The sequence below is a fragment of the Ailuropoda melanoleuca genome, chromosome 2 (genome assembly GCF_002007445.2).
Source record: "Ailuropoda melanoleuca isolate Jingjing chromosome 2, ASM200744v2, whole genome shotgun sequence".
Lineage (NCBI taxonomy): Eukaryota > Metazoa > Chordata > Mammalia > Carnivora > Ursidae > Ailuropoda > Ailuropoda melanoleuca.
This window is the reverse complement of record NC_048219.1, coordinates 116,057,630-116,082,548: the sequence shown is the minus strand read 5'-3', so window position 1 is coordinate 116,082,548 and position 24,919 is coordinate 116,057,630. Positions and strand designations below refer to the sequence as shown.

At 35.9% G+C, this 24,919-nt stretch overlaps 1 protein-coding gene across 10 annotated transcripts in view; it reads left to right on the top strand.

Moving 5' to 3' along the window:
• The window catches only part of GTDC1 (glycosyltransferase like domain containing 1), a 374,816-nt gene that overhangs the window by 73,652 nt on the left and 276,245 nt on the right, over nucleotides 1–24,919 (top strand). For all 10 annotated transcript variants that reach the window (XR_004623455.1, XM_034654524.1, XM_034654528.1 and 7 more), the window contains exon 2: nucleotides 19,385–19,450. The gene's annotated coding sequence lies outside the window, so the exon portion shown is untranslated. The remainder of the gene's footprint in view (nucleotides 1–19,384; nucleotides 19,451–24,919) is intronic.

The window sequence follows — 24,919 nt, the reverse complement described above, 5'->3', positions numbered from 1 at the left end:
TTTTGAGTGACTTCATCTAACCCTGTCTTTAATCTTCACCTCTCTTTTAATGATTTTTGTGTGTGTTCTTCTTTCAGTTTTATTGAGATAGAATTGATATACAGCACTGTAGAAGTTTAGGGTGACTTGGCTTACATATATTATGAAATAATTACCACAGTAAGTTTAGTTAACATCCATCATTAAGTATTCTAATAATTTTTAGATTAGCAGCTTGGCATTGACTCCTCTGAAGCTGTTTACCAGATATTAATACTACCTCACAATTTGCATGCAAAGTGAATTATTTATATTTCTTGCATTCTCCCAAATTATTAAGGCAAAAGATAACCATAATTTTTATTATCCATGCTTCTCTCAACTAATCAGTTATCACTTGTGACTAATAATGATTTCTCTTGTGTCCATTGTGTCTTCTCTTTGAGACTGTAAGTCCATTGGAGACAGGAAAGTGTCACAGAACATCACATATAATATGTAGTTACTAAAAAAATAAATAAAAATAAAAAAAATACGTAGTTACTAAAAAACATTGGTTTGCATTTTTTGAAAGTGAATTTCAGCTTTAATAGAAGTTTCTTACCAAGATGGTTTTAATGTGTTTCTGTATACCTTTCTGTAGAGTTTTTGTGTACTTTTAACTCCTGGTTTTGCTTTTTATAGAGCACCCAAATTATTATATCTTTGAAGAATTTAAGACTATATCATTTCTCAAACATGATCATGTTGCTGACTTTTTATGTTCTTTTACCCATCTCCCCCCTATAAATTTTGATTGTTTTTTAAATGATCCAGCTCTTAGTGAAACTTTAAAAACATCATGGTCAAGAATTTTGGGTGGTTTCTTAGAAAATATTAAGATTTAAAATTAGATGTCTAAATTAAACTTGTTAATATTTAATACATTTCTTTTGAGCTGTTAACTTCTTAATACTTTTTTTTTTTGTAATGAGAGTCTTGTAAGCTTGTATTTTTTCATATATTGGGAAAGAAAAGCAATAAATGCCAAGAGATTGAATGAAGAAATCAATGTGTATAATATGGTAAAACCCCGGAGTTTACATGGATTGGTGAATGTTTCTTTCTTGGCATTGAGAGCATAATCTTTTGAAACCATCATTGTAAAAGTGAAGCTGTTATTGTAAAACTTAAGATTTTGACAGTAAGAACTGTTTCTCAATATGAGAAGCCTGTTGAATTTCTCATAAAAGCAAACCCCATAAACTTCTTTCAAAGAAAGATACTTTTGAAAGGATCTGACATGGTTTAAAGAAAAAGTAGATCCTTTAGGTTATATGAGTAGGAAAGCTATTGCATTACATTTCCGTATTAAACTGTCCACACAAGATCTGGACCTTATTTTGGAAAGAACTTTCTTATGTAATTAATTACAAAAGTAATTAATGGACTTGAATTTTTAGAGCAGTTTTAGGTTCGCAGCAAATTTGAGTAGAAATTAAACAAGGTCCTCCAAAACCTACCCCACCAACAAATCCCTATCAGAGTGCTACATTTGTTGCAATCCATGAGCCAACACTGACAATCATTATTAACAAAAGTCCTCAGTTTTCCCTGTGATTCACCTTTTCATGCCTCCTTTCCTCCCTCCCTCTCTCCCATAGAACCCCTGGCAACCACTGATCTTGTCACTGTCTCCATAGTTTTGGCTTTTCTAGAACGTCATATAATTGGAATCATATAGTATGTAGCCTTTTCATATTGGCTTCTTTTACTTGGCAACGAGCATGCCTTTTCATTGCTTGAGAGCTCACTCCTTTTTTAGTGCTGAGTAGTATTCCATTGTGTGAGGTACCACAGTTTGTTTATCCCATCACCTTTTGAAGGACATCTTGGCTACTTCCAAGTTTTGGCAATTCTGAATAATACTGCTGTACACATTTATGTGCAGGTTTTTGTGGACGTAAGTTTTCAACTCATTTAAATGAATAGTATGGAGCATGATTGCTGGATTTTACAGTAAGAGTATGTTTAGTTTTCGTTCTGTAAGAAATTTCCAGTCTTCCAAAGTGGCTGTACCGTCTTGTAGTCCCACTGAGAATGAATGAGAGTTCCTCTTGCTCCATATCCTCTTCAGTGTTTTGGATTTGAGCCATTCTCAGAGCTGTATAGTGGTATTTCATTGTTGTTTTAATTTACGGTTCCCTCATGACATATGATATTGCTCATTTTCATAGGCTTATTTGCTTTTTATTTTTCATCTGTATATCATCTTTGGTGAGATATCTGTTGAGAAAGTTTGGCTTATTTTTATGATGGGTTGTTTGTTTACTTATTGATGAGTTTTAAGAGTTTTTTGTATGCTTTGAGCCCTTTATCAGATAGGTCTTTTGCAAATATTTTCTCCCAGTTTATGGGTTGTCCTCTTATTTTATTGACAGTGTTTTTTGAAGAGCAGAAGTATTTAATTTTAATGAAGTTCAACTTAATGTACACCCTCCCTTCCAAGATTGTGCCTTGGATTTTGTATCTAAAAAGTCATGGCCAAACCAAGGTCATCTAAATTTTCTCATATACTATCTTTTAGGTGTTTTGCATTTTGCATTTAGATCTATGATCTATTTTGAGTTATTTTATGTGAATGGTATAAGGTCTGTATTGAGATTCAAGTTTTTTTTTTGCATATAGATGTCCAGTTCCATCACCATCTGTTGAAAAACCTATCTTTATTCGAATTGCCCTTGTTGCTTTGTCAAAGATCAGTTGACTATATTTGTGGAGGTCTATTTCTGGGCTCTCTATTCTGTTCCTTTGATCTATTTGTCTGTTCTTTCGCCAGTACCACACTGTCTTGATTACTGTGTTACTGTGTAATTAATTTTTAAAATAATTATTAGTAAACTGCTTAAGTGTTTTTTGTTGAGATTTGTGAAGTAAGTTATCTTAAACCAATTTCTCATATTAAATGTGAGATATGTCACGTTATATTTTAAAAATTGATACATTATTGATAACCATTTGAATAAAATTTGTATACAGTGGAAACACTGTGAACAATGGAAAGAAATAAAATTGTAATATTTCCACTTTAAAAATGTACTTTCATGCAGCAGATTTTTTTTGTAAGTTCATATTGGCTATTTAATACCTATTAAATAATTTTACTTTTTCAAATATGAAATAATTGTTTAAATATAATTATGAAAAGTCTCTATTAATCATCTAAAGTATCACTGTGCAGTGTGAGAAATCAAGATAGCGGGTGGCTCAGTCGTTAAGCATCTGCTTTTGGCTCAGGTCATGATCCCGGCGTTCTGGGATCAAGCCCCACATTGGGCTCCCTGCTAAGTGGGAAGTCTGCTTCTCCCTCTCCCACTCCCGTTGCTTGTGTTCCCTCTCTGCCTGCCTCTCTCTCTGCAAATAAATAAATAAAATCTTAAAAAAAAAATCAAGATAGCCGTTCTATATTTTTTCAAAAACTGGTGCTTTTTTAGTATTAAGAAAGAAATGATAATTACTTGTCTGAAATATTTCCTGGTGTAAATCAGTGAATTAATACTTCAATGAAAAGAATTGAGGTAGATCTTGGAGGATGCCACTTTTTTTTTTTTTTTTTGCCTCAACACTAAATCAGTAGGGGAAAAAAAAACATAACCAGTAATATAGAGTAATATGTAGTGAGTACAGTGTGGGTGGAAGTGCGTTGAGGTCAGTAATAAGTTATTATGACTGGTAACTGTAAACTAATAGTATCACTCAGCTAGTTTTTACTCATGGTATCTTTAACCTTGTGTGTCATAAACACAGCAAATTACAATAAAAGTCTCTACATAATTGGAATGTTTATCAGCCATGATCACCTGTTATGAGTATATTTTTTAATATCAATTTCATTTAGGTATAATTTACTTACAGTAAACTGTATACATTTTAAGTGGGCAATGTGATGAGTTTTGACAAAAGCATATAGCTGTGTAATTATAACTACAATTATTATTTAGAACATTTCTGTCAACCCAGAAAGTTCCCTTGTGTCCTCTTGAAGTCAAACTCCCTGCCCCCATCTTAAGTCCCTGGCAATTGCTGATCTGCTTTCCGTATTGTAGATTGGTCTGCATTTTCTGGAATTCTTAGTAGTGTGTTTTGCTTAATGTAGAATGTATGTTCTTGAAAAATTGATGGTAAATTGATTTCTTGTAAAATATTTTATTACATTACAATTTTTGAGATGCTCAAATAAAGTTCAGTTGGTATTATTCATAACATTTTTGGTTTTAAGTTTTTCTGCCAGTGTCCTCTCTAATAACTTGTATCTTTATTGCATATAACTTAATATGTAAAATAAACTTCTGACACATTATTTTGTAAAGCAAATTATCCTTTATCTTTTTTAGTTAAAATATTCTTGTTTGTTTTTAAAAGTTGATACAGTTTAAGAAATCATAATCTACAGATGCTATTGTCATTAGAATTTAATTCCTTCCTTATTCCACAGTTGTCACTCAATAGACAGGTTAACCTTGCTCTGTAGAAGGCCATTTGCCTTGTCCTTATGCCCTCTCGCTCAGACCTCTGGGGATGGGAGAGTGAGGGTGGATAAAATAGCTCTTTACTTCATAACATTCTGTTCTTTGTGTCTCCTCTTACTCATACATAGCCTATTCTAAAAGCATGCTGAAAAGTAGTGGTTGATCTCATGGAGAAAATAGTTCTACCAGGATGAAATATTAGATCCCTTTTATGACTTTTTATCAAATGTACTGGACGCTGACTCCTTTATATAGGACAGAGTTAAAAATCCTTTGCATAATAGAACGAGTGGAATTTTCTGGTTTTGCCCAGAAAAGTTTTTGTTTGTAGAATTTGTGCTGCTTCATTTATTAGTCATTTTGAAACTAGTTCTAAATAAAAGCCAAACCTTATGAAATGTTTTTCATATTTGCTCCACCGAAACGTATTTAAATTTCTGCTTAATTTGGAAACCCTATACTCACATAAAGAAATAATCCTAATTGAATTTATTATAGTAACACTTGGGTAACTGATGTTCTAATCAAATCCTTAAGTAATTGGCATTTTTGAGTGATAAATATGGATCTATAAGAAATCCTGAGGATCTGCATTTAAGCACTGCCTCACTGAAGCCTTCAGACCAAACAAAACAAAACATGATCAGGAGTCAATCTGAGAAACAATGTATGTGAGAGAGGGGAGTAAACAGCAATGTGATAAGCCCGACCAACCTGAGAACTTTTTTTTTTTTTTTAAGATTTTATTTATTTATTCTACAGAGATAGAGACAGCCAGCGAGAGAGGGAACACAAGCAGGGGCAGTGGGAGAGGAAGAAGCAGGCTCATAGCAGAGGAGCCTGATGTGGGGCTTGATCCCATAACGCCGGGATCATGCCCTGAGCCAAAGGCAGACACTTAACAACTGTGCCACCCAGGCGCCCCCCAACCTGAGAACTTATATTTTATATGATTATTATCCTTCTGAAAATTAGTCCATCAATCCTTTTTGTTTTTTTAAGGTAATGCTCAGGCCATTTTTAGGATTTCCTCACTTTAGGGGGATTGTCTTGAGAAGCCTAGGCATATTCCATTTAACTTATACTGTGAAGGCTTTCATATAGTCCTGTCTTTGGCAGGTTAAATCCTATGGGGGAACAGACATAAGTAATCACCTGTGTTACAAATCAGATTGCATTAACGTTCTAATGGTGGCACATAGAAAATACACAGGAGGGAAAGATTAATTCTGTCTTGAAGGTCAGGGAAGGCTTCATGAAGAGACCCTATTTAAAATGGAATGATCAGTTATATTAAAGTTTGTATTCGTGGTTTTTTTTTTTTTCCATTTACAAAGTTGCTGTTTACTTTAGAAAATTTGGAAAATCAGAGAAGCATTGAGAAAAAAACTTCTAAAATTACCATTAATATTTTCATAGGTATTCCATTTTTCTTTTATTTATTTATCTATTTATTCATTTATTTATTTATTTAAGATCCCACCTATTTATTTGAGAGAGAGAGAGAGAGCACAAGCAGGGGGAGCAGCAGAGGGAGAGGGAGAAGCAGGCTCCCTGCTGAGCAGGATGCCTGATGTGGGTCTCCACCCCAGGACCCCAGGATCATGACCTGAGCTGAAGGCAGACGCTTAACCAACTGAGCCACCCAGGCACCCCTGGTATTCCATTTTTTTAATTTCTTAACTGTATTTTGAAGTGTCATTTTTCATTTTGAACATTTCTCTATGTCATTAAATATTTTTCTGCACCATAATTTTAAATGACTAGTCATTTAACTACTGTATAGATATAATGTAATTTTTTAACCAGTCACTTATTATTGAAGACTTAGATTCTTTCTGCCTTTTGCTATTATGAAAAACACTGTCAAAAATATTCTTATGAACATGGCTGATTCTTTTAAATTATTTCTTATTTTGTCAGACTAATAACATTTACCTAGTCTAAAATTCTGATTGTTGTAAAAGGCATATTAGAAAATACATTGGTTTCTTACCCATTCATTCCAGTCCTCTTCTCTAGAGGCATCTGTTTTTAACCCTTCATCTGTTTCTTCTGGCTATATATCTGCATATTGCTACATTACATACACACACATTGCTACCTTTTGATTCATTTATTTTAGATATGGTTTGTTGACTTTATATTATGGTCTTTGAGGATGAGTTTTAACCTTTATACTGCCATCTCTTTTTTGCATATTCCCAGTATTGTTAGGTTACAACTTTTGGCTAACTTATTTTTAGTGTTACATTATTACACTATGCTGATATTTATAACTGAACACTGTAATGAGCTCTGATGAAAAAGTTCGCTTCTGATTTTTTTTTATGAAGTTACTAATGCCTTGTTTTTTTCCTGTGTAATTTTTTTGTCACTGTCTATATCTTCTAGGAGCTTCATACTCTAATTTTCCATAAAATAAAGCACATCAGATAATTTCTTTCCATTTTTTTCTTGAATATATTCTCCCAGGAGATTTCTATTCTCCTTCCATCTCGTTTTCCAGATCTGCCCTCTTCCAGAACTTTTTTTCTTTGCTGTTAAACTAGGCATTTCCTTTAACTTTTCCTGACTCTCATATTGTTTTCTTTCTTGTCTTAATCTTATATTGTTGTGCTATATATCCTGTAGTAGTTTCCTGAGAAAGATTATGTGAGAGAAAAATATCTTTTTTCAATTTTCTCATTTGATTGATATTTTTGCCTGAATGGTTACATTTTACATTGCAAATCACTTTCCTTCAGAATTTTTAAAGGAATTAACTTTGTCTTACTCAGTTCTGAACATTCATGGTGGTTGGGATGCCATTGATTTTTTTTTTTTAAAGATTTTATTTATTTATGAGAGAGAGAGAGCACAAGCAGGGGGAGCAGCAGAGGGAGAGGGAGAAGCAGGCTCCCCACAGAGCAGGGAGCCCCATGCAGGCTCAATCCCAGGACCCCGGGATCGTGACCTGAGCTGAAGGCAGACGCTTAACTGACTGAGTCATCCACATGCCCTGGGATGCCATTGATTTTTAATTGTCTAAAAAAAAAGTAAGTAGAGGGGCACCTGGGTGACTTAGTTAAGCGTCTGACTCTTGATTTTGGCTCAGGTCATGATCTCAGGGTTGTGAGATTGAACCCCGAGTCAAGCTCTGTCCTGGGTGTGGAGGCTGCTTAAGATTCTCTCCCTCTGCCTTTGCCTCTCGCCCCTCCCTCTCTTAAAAAAAATAAGTAGAAGCGGAATGCATGGATATATAAGGGTATCATGTTTTTAAAACTTTAAAGATGGGGAATATGAAAAAGGAATTCAAGGCAGAGGGAAGAGGCCAGGTGACAGCAGTGTGGACTGTAGAAAATGAGGACATCTCGATTCATGTGAGGAGAAGGTGGTGCACAGTTGGAATCACGTAGATTGAGGCTCAGTAATGGATGCTCATCAACTGGAGCTTTGAATTTATTTTGTAGGCACTGTTTCACCCAGCTATTCTTAGCTATATGAAGCCTTCCTTGACTTACGGTAGGCAAAATGAATCCACCTGTTTTATCCTCTCTTAGTACTTTGTGCATGTACACACATGCATATATGTGCATATATGCGCGCGCGCACACACACACACACACACACCCCTCTTTGGTTATCTATGTGCTTGCCTCCCCTAGAATAGATCTGTGGGTAGCAGAGCGAGATAATTAGGTCTCTGTTAAAGAAAGCTCAGCAGGTCAGTTCTTAATGTTCATGGTGGTTGGAATGGCATTGAAAACTGGAGTATGAATAGAGGAGGAGGAATTAAAAAGGAAGAGAGAATAGGAGATTATTGCATTGTCCAGATATGAAGAAATAAGAGTGTGATGTAATAGTCTACTCAGAGTGGGAGGGATATTTCTTCAGTTAGATTCTGATCATTCCCCTGGGCCTAATCATTCGTAATTTTGGAAGTACTATGTTGTTTTTGTGTACTTTGTACACATTTTGCTTTAAAGTTTTCTTCCCTTTTGGTTCCTTTGAGAATAGTCTGAAACATTTTTAACTCTTGCTTTTGTTATTTTTTCTTAAAGACCAGTGATGTTTTGGTTACACAGTTGATGCTTAGTATTACTGGTGATTTGAAATACTGTCTTGATTTCATTTGGTTAAAGAAAAACACTATGGAATTTTGGATGAAAATAATTTGTTTAAATCTTACATTATCATTTATAGGAATTTCCTTATTCTGAGCAGTTTCATTGCCTAAGAATGTTAGCCTTGACACTGTCTCATTTAAAAACATCCTTGATGAGGTGAGTCTTTTTTATCATGAGATGAAGAAATTGAAGCACAGAAAGGTTAAATTTCTTGTCCAAGATCGTGCAGGCAGTGAGTAGCAGAGCAGGGGATGTTTGTGTTTCTTCATTGTGAAGCATACTTCTTTCCAACAATTAGAGGAAAGATCTTAAGGAACATTAATCCTGTAAATGGCATCACATGTTTACGGTGTACTTACCTCCCTATCATCAGCTGACTATTTTGTTTGCTAATTTCCTATAGTGGATAATTAATTTCTCAGATCCTTTTTTGATCTTTCTTAAATTGCATACCCAGCATTGGTCACTGTGTTTCATGAGTGAAGGAAGTATGGATCGACATGGTATTATTATTTAGTTTTTTCTTTTTTCTTTCTTGTTTGGAAAATAACACTTTTCATTGAAAAACCTTCTATACTCATTAAGACAAATTGGTATCCTTGTTTAATATGTGCAGCTGATAGATAAAATTTGATATATTTACTTTTTATACTGTCTTATACTATTCTTTCATAAACTGCTAGAGCCTCTCCAACTGTTTCTCCTTCGTGGTATCTTTAAGAAGTCACAACATGTTTCTTCCAGAGCATCCAACAGTTTGGTATTCTAGGAGATGTTTTGCTGGGCTTCAGCAAGTTGTAACAGTGGATGTCTTCAAGAGGCAGTGCAGTAGGCAGAGCACTGCAGTCGAGACACCTGTAGAGATCAGCACACCTGCCCTCAAGCAAAAGACAGTAATTAGTTGCTTATATTCCCTTGCAAACTTCTCCGGTTTTGTTGCACATGAAACACAAAGATCACAGCAATGCTGTCATGAGCTCCGCACTGTTGGAGTTGTTTATGCCCACTCAATTTTTAATGTTCCTATAAGACATTTTGATGGGAACCCTGAGCCTAAAGGGATTTGCATGCTTGATCAAACCTGTGATGATTTAAATATAGAAATAAAGAGAAACCTTTGCATTACATTGACTGTTAACTTTTAGGACTGCATTGGTGGGAAACATTAACATGATACTTGAGGCAAAGTTGTTTTTGATCAACCTTCACAACTTTTTTCTTTCTTGACAGCAGGTATAGCTTCAGTAAATCTAAACAAGTTCTTTAATGCTTATAAATCCAAGTGCATGTGGATATCTGGATGGCATGGTCTGAATATTTTAAAAGATGATTTTATACCAACCACTTTTATTGAAATTGAGCTACTCTCAGGTCCCAGTATTTTAGTCCTACTACATTGTCATGTAGAGTTTATATTATTAAAAAATGAGATGACAGGTGATTGAATTTTAGTAAAATACAGTAGTGTGTAAGAATTGGACATATCGGGGCCAAGGAAAGTTATTACTCAGAGCACTCAGAGGTTTTTTCATACCATTGTTTTATTTTCTATTTCTTCATTTTTTTTAAAGTAAAGTCAGTGTGGTGCTCTAACTCATGACCCCAACCGAGATCAAGAGTTGCGTGCTCCATGGATTGAGCCAGCTAGGTGCCTGCATACTGTTGTTTTAATTCCAGCACTGTATTTGTCCTAGGTAGCATGTGGGTTTAAAGCTGGTGTTTTAGCAAATATATTTATGAGAGAGAGAGAAATAAAAATTTAAAAAGCTAGTGTTTTACCAGGTGACCTTTCAAGTGACTTTTAACTCAGGAATTCAGTTCTTTGATTATGTAAGTTATTAATAAGCAACGCCACTAAGATAACATTACTGATTCTTAAATATATTTAATTTGAAAAATGCTATAATTTCTGATATTTTAGCAAATTCAGTTCCCATGTGTTCTGAGCAGAACTAACTGCAGCATCTTATCTTTTCAGCATACTACGATGGATATACATGCTTCTTACATTGGTTCTCAGAAACAAACAGGCATTATGGAACTGTCAGATTATGGGGAGCTAAAGAAGGCGTTGTACAGCACTGGACTATCATTGACAGAGTTGGAAAGCTGAGGTGCTGGTGAATTCAGTCAGCACGTTGTGCCTCACATTTTTGCATAAATGTAGTACTCTTCCATGTTACATGTGGAACACTTTGGCTAGTTTATACGTGATTGACTTTCAGGAATTTCACAAAAGTCATTCCTAAGAATTGGTCTGTCTGTAGTGGCCTTCGGAATTCCTAATAACTTCACGTAAATGTTGCATAAAACATTTAGTAGTCTGCTTCCTACATAAATACTCCATGTGCCCTGGGTTGGTGTCTTATTTTATCTATTTATCCTTTGGTGTCTAATTAATGTGATCAGTCAGTGTTGGTTGGATTAGTGAGTGATTAAAAACACTGTGTAATGCATACGAATAGCCTATGGAACATACTATCTATAGTAAAGAATGGATCATAACACTTTTAGCAATAGAAATGACTTTTTTTCCTGCCCGCGCCCCCCTTTTTTCTCAGTATAATCCTAGGTCGGTTTTCTCTGGAATAAGTGCCTGTGATTTGACTTTAGCTTTACCTTTTTACTATCCGTGCATCCAAAATGTTCTGTGAAAAAAAGCTATATTTTTACTATGCTAAAGTTAAATTCTTCTTACTCTAAGTTGCAGTCTGGATCCATTAGCTTACTTAGGTTTGTTTTCTACTGTTCTGTAACCCTTGTTTCTCCCTCTGTGCAGGACAGACTTTTCACCCTGTTTCAGGATAAGCCACACTTCGTTTGGCCTCATGCCTTGGTCTGAGCTCCAATCTCATGAACTCCTGAGTTACTTCTGTTTTTGACTCACCAGTTTAGAATTAAGTCATATGTGTTCCTTTGTTTTGCAAAATGTGTGTCTCCATCTAGTTTATAACTTCATTACTATACTTTTTAAATTTTAAAAATTTTAATTTTTTCATTTCTGGTATATGGCAGAATGCTAAGTACTTTGTAGTCACTCAATAGAACTGTACAGGCTAGTTAATCTCTAGCTCTACAATAGAAAAATAAACTCCCAAAGAAAGTGAGAAAGACAGATAGAGACATATAGGGGCAAAGGAGGGAAGGAGGGATGATAGGAGGGAAGAGTGGAAGAAATGAAAGAAGGAAGCAGAGAAGGAGGGAACAAAGGAAGAAAGGGAGGGAGGAAGGGAGGGTGAGCGTATTTTGTGAAATAGGGGAAGAGCAATGATTTTGGATTTGAAAAATGAGTTAAATCTGATTCTGCTTACTTGCTTTGTAATCTTGGACAAATTTCATAATCTTTAGGTTTAAATGGTGTTAGTATCTACCTTGTTAAGCTTGTTGTTAAATTATGTAATGTATGTAAAGTGCTTATTAGCACATTCTCTGGTACATAATGCATGTTTAGCAAATGTTGGCTAACTCTGTTCTTTTGCAAGTGAGGCAAGTAAGGTTTAGAGAGCTGACCAAGAGTCATATAGCCAGTAAATTGTGGAGAGAGGATTGAAACCTACGTTTTTCTTACTCCAAAGCGGTATGTTTTCAATTGCTCCTCTGCCTTTTGGCTAAGATCAAGTGTAAAGCAGTGTTTTCAAACATTAGTGTACATCAGAATCCCCTGAAGTCTCCTCAAAAATACGGATTGCTGAGCCCCTGCCTGGAGTTTCCGGTTCAGTACGTCTGGGAAGGGACCTGAGAGTTTGCATTTCTAACAAGTTCCCAGCTGCTGCTAGTCCAGGGACCACACTTTGAGACCCACTGCTCTAAAGCTATATTTCTCCACCCTCGCTGGACATAAGAAATCACTTAGGGAGCTTCTAAAAATTACTGATGAAACTAGAATCTCTAATGTAGAGCCTAAATATCAGCTTTTTTATTTTTTGGTTTATTACTATTTTGTAAGCCCTCCAGATGATTCTTAGGTGCAGCCAGAGTAAGAAACACAACCCTGCCTAAAGCTAGATTCTGCAGTTTTCCATTAGAACTAGGTACCAAGCAAAGCACTGCTGGCCTTGAACACCTCCTGGGTGCTCAGTGATGCAAGGCCATAGTAGTGTGTTGTTTTTGCCGTGTGATGTTTTAAAACAATTGCTTTGGCCTGGAATCTTTTATTATTTTACCTATTCTAATTATTTGTGTGTATTGTTTGCATTTTTCCATACAGTTTCACTGTCAAATAATGTGCTCTGAATGCCTTCATTAATCTCTAGGGTAGACTTTATGTTAAAAATTTGGCAGAAGCAACTGTTTAGCAGTACTGGAAGTATAAAGTAGGTAAAGGAATGTATCTAATTTTTTTTAAAAAGCAGCCACTTTAGTAACTTATAGTACTTCTAGAATTCTGATTATGAGTTTGTTCTTTTTTCTGAAATGCTGTTGGAAACCTTATGTTTTTATTTTAGGGCTGTTGGTTAGAACAGATAATGATAGTTGTGCACCCAGGAGTACATAAGTAAAAATGTGGTAGATTAATTGGTAAAAAGAACCATTTCTTCTGTCTTATGATTCAGTCGATAAATATATACAAACCAAGGCATGAAATCATTTACTGGATAAGAGTGGGCAAAATACCACATAATTTCATTAACCTTTAAGCAATGAAATTATAAATCCCTATGCAAATGATTAAGGTTATCATTGCCTATCACCCCCTTTTGATACCTACAGACTGTTAATTCTTCTCTGTCCTGCTGAGTCTTATTAAAACTTCTGACTGATGTACTTTTATTAAAAGGTTTAGAATTTACCAATTTAAAGCACTTGCTTCACCCTATCACCTCTAATTTAACTAGGCCATTAAACACAGTATTTTGCAAAGTGGAAAAAGTCAATAGCTGTTTCTTTAAAAAAATAATAAATTGAAATGAATTTTAAACTCTGCTTGGAGGTGAGCAACTGCTATATACTACTAGGTCTTTTGATAGTTGATTTGTTCCTTTAGTATGCAAATTTTAGGTTTACAAAGATCTAATGCTTTTATTTAAGAAATATGCCCAGAGGCTAGATTGGTAAGCTTTAGGGAGATATCTAGTTTGGTGTGAAATAAATAGTTGTTAAAGGATCACATGAATTGGGTCCCAGAAGATAAAGAGTGGAGCTGAGACAGATTGAGAAAAACTGACTGTATTTTATTTCATTTGGCTAAAAATACCACTAAATTAAAAATGAAGACGATGAATGATGGCAACACAAAGAAAATTAATGAGAATGAGCCAAATTTTTTTTTTTTTTGTTAGATTTTGTGAAAAGTTCTGACTAGCAAGAAGTTTAAAGGAAAGGGCTTACTACATCCCTGACTATAAATAAGTTTACTCATCATTTTGGAAGGCTAGACTTCAGAGCTTTAGAGTTTTGGGAGAGAAGACCCTTGGTCATGGGGGGAGGAATGGGTTCTTCCGCTGGCCAGTTAGCAGCATCACTTTTGGTCAGTGGGATAGATTACAGATGTCCTAGAATATCCTCACATTCAAAGGAAAAGGACTCAGGCTTGCCCTCTTAGGTTGGAGCCTGTAGGTAATCTGGTTTGCAAGTTTAAAGCAAATGATATAATAGTTAGACTTCTAGCTTTGGAGAAGCTTTGTATCACCGATCTTTTGCATCGCTGATTTTCAAATGGATTTTAAAGAAAAAATAAATTAAAAAAAATTTTAAATATATTTCTATATCGATAGCTTCTATTATCCTCTTTACAGTACTTCTGTCTGCCTTTTTGGATGTTTTTAAGTACTCTGGCTCTCAGAGACAGATTATTTGAACAGCATCATCTAGCAGTTAAAGTGTCCTCTGTGTATGCATGTTTATTGTGATCTTGGGTGGTGGATAGTGAGGTGTGAAGGACAGGGGTGATGATGATATGTGAAGATGGAATGCTAGTCTTTCATTGAGGCTGGAAATCCCCAGCCCTTTTATCATCAAGGACCCACTCTCTGCAGGTATATATGTATGAATAAGTAGATTTCCTTACCTTTTCGGATTCAGCATCATCTTGTTTATTTTTATTTTGGACTTTAAGATTATCTTAAAAACTTTTGAATTGTCACTATATTCACTGGATTCAAATTCAAAGTGACAAGGACTATGAGCTCTCTCCTATGCCCTGGTCCCTTAATACTTTCTTTATACACATCTAATCAGTGTGTGTGTGTGTATCTTTCTAGAGACATGTAGACATATATAATCTATTTATTTATTTTTGTTCATGTGTTGATTTATATACTTAACCTTGTGAACATTGTTATTTTGGAAGTTTTTTTTTTAAAATGCCAACTGTACTTAAAAATATAGGCTATATATAGCCTTTTCAGGTATGAATTATTTCTATTAGCTTTTTATAACATTGAAATCAGTTTATGATCTGCCCCTCACCCCACCCCCTTGCACTTTGTGAAGCAGAATTCCATGCGAGTCTCTGGAAGGTTCTATGGGTACTCGTCAAGCTCTGCCTTTGCTCTGTAGCCTCAGTGGGCTTGTGGTGTTTCTGAAGCCCTTAGTGTTTTCATGACCACACAGCCACACTTTCTTGTTCTTGAGGAATTTGCATTTGTATACGCTGGGCTCAGAGCAGGTTCCTTTGTGTCTTCTTTCCTTATTCTATCCTTATACTCTCCTCCACTCACTTAGTTTTACTTCTAAATTTCCATTTTCTGTGAGCTTTTATGTTTGTATTTATATTTGGTTTTATTTAATATGACTTTTTTTCCCCCCTGATCTTAGTTGAGTGTGTAAGTTTTAAGAGTGCTGGGAACCATCTGAGACTGTTTTCTTCTTTTAAATTTTACTTCTATTGAGTCAGCAAAAGGTACTGATTGAGAGTATGGAATCTGGAGCCAGATTGCCTGGTTTGAGGCCTGAGAACATGACCTTGGGCAGGTTACTTTACTTCTTTCTGCTTTAGGTTTCTTACTTTGTTCAATGGGGTGTAACAGTATCATCTACTTTAGACATGCGATGATTATATAATGTTGTTGCATAGTGCCTATCAAATGTTAGCTATTTGTATTTTTATGGTATAGTTGTGATTATATTTGAGTTTTATAGGGTATAATTTAGCATTTTTAACATTATAATTTTAAATATATTTGTATATATTTTAAGAAACCTTACAAATCTTCATTCTAGGATATAGCCTTCCCTTTTAAATAGTGAGAATGAATCTATAAGCTATCAAGATAAAATAGTAAGTTTTGAATGTGAGGGTGATTGAATATTAAAAAAAACCCAAAATCAATTCTTTCTTTGCCTTGTTGGTTGAGAATAGTGTGTATTTTTTTTTTCATAGTGTTGTTTTGTGTGTTTGTGTGTGTGTGTAGAGCAGCACCGTTCAATAGAATCGTGATGCAGTAATTTATAATTTTCTAGTGGCCACATTAAACAAATGAAAAACATTTAATTAATTTTGTTAATGTATTTTATTTAACCCTGTATATGTTTGGATTTGGGAGTGATCAGTGAATATGTATATGATAATTGAAATCTTGAAGTCAGGGACAGAAGGAAACCATAGTGTTCCTAAGGATAAAGCTCTAAGGAGGTCCTAGAAAAGGAGCCAGGTTAAAATAGAAAACACATCCCATAGGCTGGAAGAGAGCTGCAAGATGGTGGCATCCTGGAAACTGATGGAAGGGAGTTTCAAAGAGGCATGGCGGTCAGGACTGCCAAATGCCACAGTCCAGCAGAGTGAGGCATGAAAATAAGTCATTAATAGCAAACCTTAGCAATGGTTGATTCAGTAGAGTGATGGCTAAGGAAGCCACATTGTGGTAGTTTGAGCATTGTTTGGAAGTTCGAGTGAAAGCAGTGGGTCTGTATAGTTTTATGAATCTTGGCAGGATAGTTGGTAGTGTTGAAAGAAGCGTGCTATTCACGAAGGAGATGGAGCCAATGGAGAGAAAAAGATTGAGGGTAGAAGAAAATGAGAAGAATGATGGAGTGAGTTTTTAGGAAAGGCATGAATGGATAGGGTTCAGTGCACAGGCAGAGGGATTAGTAATGGAACAGAAGAGAGTGAATTACAAAAGAGGAGTGAAAGCGTTATGAGTCAGGAGAATTTGTATATGATAGAGTGGGTTCTTAGTTGTAGGCAACAGCTGGTTTAAGTTGCAGACAGGTAGCTAGTTTAAGCAAAAAGGGATATGTTACACACTACTTAATTTCCAAAAGTGCCAAGAAACTAACCTTGACTATAATAAACTAGGAACAGCATAAGCCTAAGTTACCCTATTTTAGTAGAAAATCCACTGTCACTTGCTACTTGGGAGCCTGCGATACTAGAGATCATTTAATTAGACTATCTAGCTGATTGTCTCGGAAGGACAAAATGCTTTCACTACAAGATTTGATCTCATGGGAGGTGGTCACCACCTTGACTTACTCACTTCTGTTTTCTAAGTCTTACATGGATTTTTCTGATTATTTGAATCCAGGTCCCATAGAAGGCATGATGCAAATGCATCTGGGAAATGGAGTTTTTAGCTTTGGAGCAAGCTAGAGAGCATGCTAGAGGTAGAGTGCAGCCTAAGTGGTCTGGCTCCGGTCTGTCCTGAATTGGAGTCAAGATTGACCCAGGCCAACAGTCGTTTGAAGATTTGAGAAGCCTGGGTGATCCACCTACAAGATGGCTCACACATCACCCTGTTAAGTGGATTCTGGCTGTTTGGCAAGAGGCCATGTGGACTGCTCCATAGAGCTGTTTGTCCTCATGATGTGGCAGCTGCCTTCACCCAGAGTGAGTGATCCAAGAGAGCAAGGAGCTAGCTCTAGTATCTTTTAGGACTTGGCCTCACAAGTCAGAAACCATCACTTCCAGGGCATTCTGGTTTTCATGCAAACCAAACCTCATGCAGTGAGAAGAACTACCAAAGTCATGAATTTCATGAGGGGAGGATTTGGGGGCCCCCTTGGAGGTTGGCTACCATGTCTCCCCACATTCCCCACTGCTTGCCTTCCTTTGACAGCAGAAATTGATCAAATTTGCCTGTAGAAGGGAAAAACGACTTAAAAAAATAGAATGGAACTTGCCAAGAATTTGGATAGAATGTGGTTCTGTATTACATCTTAAGGTTACGGAGTGCACGGGATCTGCGTTATTTTAAAGATTTAGAAATGCTTTCAGTTACTTGTTCTCAGGCTTTCTCCTCTCAAGGCGGAGAGTGTATCATAAAATCATAACTCAATCTAGGTGTATGTATTTTGATGTTTGGAGTTAATGAGGCCGTGATACTTTGTCTTCCAGAATAGCTCTCCTGTCCTTGTCTCTGAAATGAAGAGGTTTGACTAGCTGTCCCTATGGTCCTTTCTCAGTCTCCATTCCCTAAGACCCTGACTAATTTCGAGAATTGGAGTGAACATCTCTGTGACATTACTAGATAAATGTAGGGCATTCTCCCATGCCTTGGTCACATCATCTTATTTCTTTTATATCCTGTATTGAAATGATATTGCTGGTGTATATGTCTCCCTGCATCCTTCCTCCCCTTCCCAAAATTAAACTCCTAGCCAGGCAAGTTTTGTCTTGTTTACTGCTGAATTCCCAACAACCAGTACAGTGCCTCGTAGATGCTCAGGGGGTGAATGTCTACAGAAATTGTTCTTCAAGGAAATATACTTCAAGATCATTATTTGTAATAGGCCATCTCAAAAGTTTTGCTTTGTTTTCTCCTTTTACTTGACTTATCTTTCCCTTCTTTTTTATCCTTTATTTTTTTCTGTTCTTTTTTGGTGACACTCCAGCTCAGAATTCTTTCTATGGCTGCAGATGTTTTTGTCTTGTTCACAGTTGGTGCCTGGAAGGTTCTCCATCTTGATTTCTTTCTGATATAGGTTACTTGGACTCTGTGACCACTGTTTAAGATAATTCTTTTAAGAGATGAATTTGGTAATCCTGTGATTTTGTGCTATGTATACTGTCTGTGGGCCACATTTCTTACTGCTTTGCTAGCTCTTCCTTTTTACTTGTCATATAGGATCCTTTTTGGGTGAGTTACTATGTTAGTTTTGACCCTGTCAATATTGATATACCTAAGGATTCTGACTTTAATATATACAGAACAGGAAAGTCACAATATCCACCCTTGGGTATATGGTAAGAGCTTGCTCTCTTCACTGTGCATGGCTTGCAGAGAACACAGGGCTGTGTAAGTTAAGTAACAGTTTAAATCTGATATAATACTCTCACAGAAAGTAGTGTTCTTAAGATATGCACCCCAGATACAGAAGTGTCTGTGTACCTCCATTGTTTCCCTGGAGTGAAAACTCCAGACCTGGACTGATATCCATATGCATTCCAACCTGTCTCTGAGATCTTAGACTGTCCTCAGCAGAGGTTCTTGACAGTTTTTTGGATTGTGGAACTTTTTGCAAATCTGACAAACTTTGACCTTCTCTCCAGAGAGACATCCGTTACATAAACTCCCAAATTTTACATTTATCATTCAGAAGTGCATAGACTCCTAAAGTTCATCCACATACCAAGGTTAAGGACCTCTAATCTGAATTCTTCTTCTTCTTCTTGTTTTTGAGTTAGAATTGATTTGGGAAATCTTGGAAAGATTGGGGGTGGGGGGTGGGGAGCTCTTACTACTTAGGACTCAAAACATCTCTCTCCTTGGAGGTTCTTCTCCTGTCTTGGAATATGCAAGAATCAGACTACTGGGATATTCAAGTAAACTCTTATCCAGGTCAGGATTCAGAATTCAGGCTGGGCTTATTTTGACGGTAACATCTTAATTATGTCCTTTGATCTCACAGGTACCTCTGCATTAGCCAGACTGGATATATGTAAAGAGAGAAAAATCAGTACATCTGGATCATCAGGTAAGCAAATGGGACTTTGTTTTAATTTCTCCATTGATTCAGTCCTCTGTCAGGATGTGGCCATTTCCTATCGTCTGTTCTTTCTTTACTTCAATGTGGGTCAGTGAGATGATAAATATTTCTAAAGAGAAGGAAGCAGCCATTCTTAAGTTTTACCAGATTACTTCGTCTGCTGCTTGAAGTCAGTTTTCTTTATTTTAATTTTATCTCATTATTATTTCATACATTCACACTTCTATAGCAGATAAAAAATTCCCTGCTCTTCTTTTTATGTATATACTTTGGAGAGTTGTGGACAGCTCTCATATTGTTCCTTGGTTGTCAGCCAAGTTATACACATTTAACTCCTTTAATCTTTCTTTGTAATTCAGTCGGCTTGGCTGCTTTTTCTAGATTTTCCCCTTTTTCATCTGCATCATTAATAAACAGAAAAAACGCGCTATCGCCTGGCTTCTTGTACATCTTTCATTCTTTTTACTTCCTGGTTTGTGTCAGATTCCTTGTGGAACTAAAGCCAGCCGGGCACCATTCTTTGGAACACTTTGGCAAGACATGAATGCCTTGCTTACAACGATTAGTGTCCCATGCAGTAATGGCATCGTCGGTATATCCCAGACAGAAGAAAGGAAATGGGAAAGGAGAACAGTGAGGAGCAAAATAATGCGTTTTTTGATTCTATGGCAGACCCACCCTTGCCACCCAGAGTAAGTCATTGTTACCTGAAACCTTTGTCACAGGTTTTGGCCTCCCAAAGGGTTGTGCAAGGCACTAATCTGAATAATGAGAAGCATGTACTGTGTATTGTTTGAGGTTTGGCCACTGATCTCACCTGGTTTCTTTCCCACATTTTCCCTCTCCCACCAGCCCTTCCCAACACCTCATGACTTGCTCTCAGAATCTGGCCACGAGCAAAACTGGGCAGGGGATCATTTTGTTGGAAATTAGATAGGCTCAGGTGGTCACGCTCCACGCCTCTGTGGGTAACATCTGAGGCAAGTGCTTTAGTTCTTGCTATTTCTGTAACAGTCGTTGGTCTTCCTTTAACAGCTGCTTCAGTGGAGATGGGCAGGAGGAAGGGACTAGTGGACCTTTGGTGCTATTCATCTATGCTGTATTAGTTTCACAACTCCTTTCCTCTCTTGATTGGCCTGGAGAAGCATACTGCCTCTAGATGATGCTGAGCTTAGAGTTAAATATGCCAGCATGGGATCTGGGCTTGTCACAGTTCATTTTTCCTTTTCATTTGGTTTGTAGAAAATGGACTTCTACCTCTACTTATCTTGTGCATTAGAGAGGAAAGGCTCAGACCTCTAGGAGCTGATGTTATTGGTGTTTTTAGTCACCAGATTCAGGTAGTATATTTAGTTGAAGTTTCCAACAGCACACACTTGGCTTTCTCATTTGCGTTAGCTTTGCTTCTAGTACAGAATTGAATAGGATAGAAGAGACAGTTTTCCTGTTTGTGTCCGTGGCAACTTTCTAGATGATTTGTGGTTTAATCCTTTAAACATTTTTGATGACTTATCACCTCTTTCCCTGTAAAGGCATAAAATATTCCGATTATACTATTATAATCTTTCAATTGGATTATTTAAGTTTAGAGAAACCAAGGTCAGAATAACAGCTGATGCGGTTGCCTCTGAATAGTGACCTAAAAATTATAACACTTATATTAGTTCTTTTTTTTTGGCCTGATTTTATGGCCTTTCTTCATCTATGAGATTTTAGACAAGATCATGTGATTGTGAATCACATATTTCTTGGTCTCTGGTTTCTTAAACAGGTAAGTATGTAACCTGGGCCCCTTTTAAGTCTGATTTTTAAAAAATGTTAATCTCTCATGTGGCTTTAAATTGCTGACAATATTGTACTCAAGCTAATTTCTGCAGGCAAATGATATTTTCTTCAGCATAACTTTTGTTTCTTGAGTCTTTTCAAGACTTGTCAAACAAAACAAAATGCTAACCTGACTTTAAGGGGCAAAAATTCTACCTTCCCCCGCCCCATACTATATTATTCTTTGTTCTCAATGTGCTTCAAAGTGACAATCCCACACTGTCTCAATTGAGGGAGTCTAGCACAAAATAAAAAACAGCCTGGCACTGTTCTAGGCTGGCAGCCAAACTGTTTCGTGTAGCTTGGTTCTGGCAGTGGTTTTCATAAGGCAGAGGGTCTACCCTCCCAGCACCACTGAAGGAAAGCAAGCCGCCTTAGTCTTTCCTCCTTATCCCATTTCTTTTCCTTCGTTTTCCTCTTTCTTCACGTAGAACACCATTGTAAAACAACAAAACAATGTTTCTTAAATAGAAACATCATTTCTCCTCGCAACCTCCACGTTTGCTAAATGGCGTTTTTCCTTCTAGAAGCTTGTGTTAGATTTCCCTTTTCCAGCTCTTAGAGATTTTCTTCACAGTTGCATTTTTGCCACACTTTTCAGACAACCCTTCTGAATATTGCTAACTTTGGTCATGTTGACATAGTATTTTTGATTGGTTGGAATCTTGTCTTCCTTCATAGCTTATTATTTGAGTGGAAACTCTTGAATGATACTTGCTTGTATTATATGGATCTTTAAGCCAAGATATCTCTTGTTAAGACCAAAATGTCTGCCATTGTTTTCTATTTTTGTCTAAAACTCAGGGTCAGCTTATAACTTTTGCAAGATTGAATACTCATATTTAGAATGTCTGATAAGTGTTGCTAGGTGAACAAATGAACTTCTGTGAAATATAAAGACGTGTATTTAAAATTTTTTCCTTTGAAATGAAAATGCAAGATAGAACACAGTATTTTTAGGTTTCCCAATTCTCTCTAAATTATAGCTAGTGACCCATTATTACAAGGGGTGTGAAAATGTAGCATTATGATTTTTAAGTGATGATTTGAACAGGAGACTAGGTTTTCACTATGAGCAAGCATTCTATGAAATTTCGTAGAATGTTCCTCAAAATGTAAATGTGTTTTCTGTTGCATTAAGCAAAAACAAATCACTGACTTTCAAGTGGTCTATTTTAAAAATTAGTGTTTTGTAATCAAGATAAGAATAAATAGGCAGAATATGTTTTCTAAGGAAGCGATTGATATTATTTTGACTGACTTTTTTTAGAAAAAGTTGTCAATGATTTTTGACAAGGAAATTACTTTGGGAGGAAAAACTCATGAATTTTTGTAGCAGTATAACACGGGACTGAAAAGTAAACAGTGGTTTCTGTTAGAAGTATTAATGTGAAGCATTTTTATATGCCATATACACTGAGAAATGTATCTATTATGGCTACATTAAGATCACTTTGTACAATCTAAGAATTGGTTTTTTTCCCCTAGAGATTTATTTTTAATTTAGAAAATGTTTTAAAATCATGAAAAGGGTTTGTAAAACAGGTATAGGAGAATTATGCATTAAGTAAACTCACCTGTTATTTTCTCTCATTCTCAAGACAGGTTCAGCAACATATTGGCTCATTAATTTAACAAAACAAACAAGTACTCACATTGCTTTGTATGTATAATGCACATGTTAATAAATGCTATGATTCTCCATTCTCTCCCTCAATGCTGTTTTTTTAAACTTGTATTTAAGTGTCTATTTCTGTAGAGTAGCTAAGGTGAATCTGGGTGGGATGCTTGTTAAATTATATCGATTAAATCTTTAAGTCAACATTTTTTTGTTTCAGAATTGTGACGCTTTTTAGAAGGGAAGCCAGTGAAACTTTTTTCTCTTGGTCCTGTTAAGTGCATGACTGTCTTGAATCCTCTGTGCCAAGGTGTGATAATAGAGACCAAAAACTTATTCTCTGTGTTTGCATATATTGAATAATGTTCATTGCATATTAAATACTGTGCATCGACTTAAAATACATTTTCTGTAGTGGTATAATTTTTATTTGCAATTAAGCCCTTTGTCTTTTCTGTGGTAGGAGCATATCTTTCAGTGACTTAGGAATTGCAACATGAATTGTTGTATTTATTTGTTTATGTTAACTATACACAGAGACATAGTAGAAATACACTTAAGATCTGTTAATGTTTGAGTGTTTGAGCAGTTGTTGTTGTTTTGGTAAATGTTATTGTCTTTTTTATTTTTGTAGGTAATAGATTTTACAGTTTTGTTTAAGTCAGAATACACATCAAAGCTTCTATATCTTTATAGTTTGATGTTACATAGTTTGTAGGAATTACTGCAGAGTAACTTAATCATTATATTTGAAGGAACATGGAAAAATAGCTTTATTGAAGGATGCCAGCAAAGTTGGATAAATACTAAATTTATCATTTTAACTAGGATTTTATTTTATTATATTAAATATCATGGTTATAATTATGGATGGTGTTTTATTTCATTTGAATATCAGTACAGGTTTTGAACGTTACTCCTGGATAGGTGGTTTGGATATATTTGTTTGATATCAAGTATTGGTAACATGTAAGATATTGATTTCTAAGTTTAAATATTAGTCATCTTTCCTTACGCATATGGTACACACTTCAGTGTTAAATTTCATTAGAGTATATTGCATGAAAGTGTATGTGCTAATTCAGTTGTTTGATTCCCTCTCTAATTTTTGATACATTTTAATTCCCCCTGCCCGACATATTATCATTCTGTAGAATACTGTCACAAGTATGTCATATGTTTTCCATGGCATCTCACACTGCTCACTTTTTATCCATAGTACCATATGAGTTCCCCCTTTTTCAGGTTTACACTGCATATTTTAAGCTGCTGATAGTGTAAGTACATTGCAAGGTAAAGTGACATTTAGCTTTTTGAGCGAGTCTCATTTTTAGCATGAAAGCAGGGTGTTTTTTTTTCCCTGTGCCCTAAATCTTCCCATACTTCCCATTAAAACAAAGAAATTCAACAAACAAGCAAACAAAGAAATTCAGAGATTTGGCTACAGCAGCAATTGAAATGCATCAAAAAGTGGCTACTACAATACAGTTTTATTAATGAATGATCTACATTGGTTCCAGCTGTGTCCATGTGATTAGGCCTTCACCAGGCAGCAATGGGTATTTCCCTATTGCTTTTATTTGATTTCCAAGAATGTGTCATCTGTTACATCAGCCCCTGCCAATATGCCCCCTGTAAAAGTGTTTTGTTTTCTTTTTCCTTCCAAATTTCTGAAGCATAAGTTGAATACCCACACATATCCCTGCCGAAATATTGTTTCTAGTGAATAGTGGCCTAGGTTTCTGTGCCTGGTGTTGCATACCAAAATTCCAGAATATAAATTAAAGTAAATGTTTATTAAGTTTATCAGTAAATTCTCAGAAGTGTGGTTGTCTGGTAATGCTAAAGATAGACTATTTTCGCTTTTACGTTTCCATCTTAATATTTTATTACAGTGGTATAATGTGTTATAGAGGTGGACAAGCTTGCAGATTGAAATGGGGATCGTCCAGATTGTTCCTTTCCCTGGACCATATGGTATAGTTCTAAAAGCCTTTTGTACGCTGTCTGTTCAG